The sequence below is a fragment of the Lepidothrix coronata genome, unplaced genomic scaffold (assembly GCF_001604755.1).
Source record: "Lepidothrix coronata isolate B3197 unplaced genomic scaffold, Lepidothrix_coronata-1.0 Scaffold764, whole genome shotgun sequence".
Lineage (NCBI taxonomy): Eukaryota > Metazoa > Chordata > Aves > Passeriformes > Pipridae > Lepidothrix > Lepidothrix coronata.
The window spans coordinates 4,296-6,570 of record NW_016690944.1 but is presented as its reverse complement, the minus strand read 5'-3'; positions in this window follow the sequence as shown (position 1 = coordinate 6,570).

Genomic DNA, 2,275 nt, shown 5'->3' with positions numbered 1-2,275 from the left:
AAATGAACAATTTTTACCTCAGAATTTGTCCTGGAAATGGGAATTTTGGCCTTCAAATGAACAATTTTTACCTCAGAATCAGTCCTGGAAATGAGACTTTTTGCCTTAAAATGAAAGATTTGAGGCCTGAAATGAAAAATTTGGCCTTAAAACCGGGAATGTTTTTCCCTGGGGTTGAAAACGGGGCGGGAGGAGCCGCTTTGGGATTGTTTTATCTTTGTTATTCCCTGTTTTTTTGGGGATTCTTTTATCTTTGTTATTCCCTGTTTTTGTTTAGGTGAATCCAACAGCAAACTCAGTAAGTCCAAACCACCCCGGGATGATTTAAATGGGAAAAAAATCCTCATTTTAAAGGAATTTGGGGCTCTTTGGGCCCGACCCAGAAATCGAGGAATTTTTATTTAATAATGACAATTTTCCCGCTCTTTTCCCCCCTCACCTTTCCAGAGGAACGCGACAGGAAAATCAGTTAAGTGTCATTTTTTGTGGTGTCCTTGGGGTAAAACCCCCTGGTTTTGGGGCAGGGAGATCCCGCCCTGGAAAAAAAAGGGGGGAAAAGGGAATTTCCCCCCAAATTTCAGCCCGAATTTGTGCTTTTCCCACAGGAAAATAACCCCCAAAATCCCATTTTTTTCCCTCCACAGCCAAGCTCGCCGGGGAAGTCCGTGAGTGCTGCTCCTTATTTCCCCGCTCATCCTATATTTTATATTTTAATTTTATATTTTGGGCTAAAACCCCTCAGTTTGGGGCTAAAACCCCTCAGTTTGGGGCTAAAACCCCTCAGTTTTGGGCTTAAACCCCTCAGTTTTGGGCTTAAACCCCTCAATTTTGGGGCAGTTTTGTCCCTTTTCCTGGATTAATCCCTGTTTTCCCTCGTCCCACAGGGAGACTCACGGCGCTGGTGGGTGAGGAATCTTTCCTTAATTCCAATTTGGGGTTAATTGTTACTTGTTACTTGGTAAAAATAGGGATATAAAAATGGAAAAAAAAATATCTAAATGTAAAAAACTGCCCCAACCCCTCTGATTTGGGTGTTTTTCTCTCTCTCCCTGCAGCCGAGCGCGACTCCGGGCTCCGTAAGTGCCTCCATTCCCTGGATCTGGGGCTCCCAAACTTGGGAATTCTGCCCCTCCCGGGGCCCCTTGGCCTGGAATTGGGGGGTTCCCCCAACTGGAATCAATTCTATTGGTTAGAACTGATTGTAGGCCCAGTTAAATTCAATATATTGGTTATTAAATCCCATTTCTGGGGAGAATTGATGATGGGAACAATTAAAATTATTCTCCTCGCCATCAATGTTGATCACATGAAAGATTATATTTCATTTATGGTTAATTAATTACCAGTTATTCGAATTTATTCACTTTATTTCTCTGGTTTTAAGAATTTATTCACTTTATTTCTCTGGTTTTTCAGGGAAGCTCCAATCAGAGCTCGGTGAGTGTTGGGGGGGGGGGAGGAAAAAGGAGCCAGAGCCCCAAAACCCCGATTTTTTATTGTTTTAAATTTTAATTTCTGATTTTAACGTTCAGCCTTGCTTTGAGATTGAGCTTTTGTATTTTACACTTTATATTTTATATTTTGTATTTTATATTTTACATGTTATATTTTATATTTTGTATTTTATAGTTTAATTTTGTATTTTGAATTTTGTATTTTATATATTTTGTGTTTTGTATTTTATATTTTATATTTCCCATTTTCCTTTCCCTGCAGCCAAGTGTGACTCCACAATCCGTGAGTTCTGTCTCCTCCCTGGAATTCCTTAAATTCCCCCAAAATTTGGGGCCCGAGAGGAGAAACAACCCAAATTCCAAGGGAAAAAGGGGCAAATCCCGTGGGAAGAGCTGGGGGGGGGGAATCCAACAGGAATTAATGGGATTTCCTGCTTTTCCAGGACTTTTCACGGTGGAACTCGGTGAGTCCCCTCCTGCAATTTTAATTCAATTACCCCAAAACTGATTCCAACCCCCAGAAATAACCCCAAAATTGGCTTTTTTTGTCCTTTTTCCCCCTCATTTTCAGGCGAGAGACACACGAAAATCGGTGAGTTCGGGGCCTTTTCCCGCCCCAAAAACCCCCCGGGAGGAATTCCAGGGGAGGGAATTCCTGGAATTCCTGGAATTCCCCAACCTCCCCCTGCTGGGGCTGCAGGAAAAGGGACATTTGGCCTTAAAATTCCCTTTTTTCCCTCCTTTTCAGGGGAGCTCACTGCGGATGTTGGTGAGCGGATTCTTTTCATCTCGATTTAATTATTTGTGCTGAATAACAAATA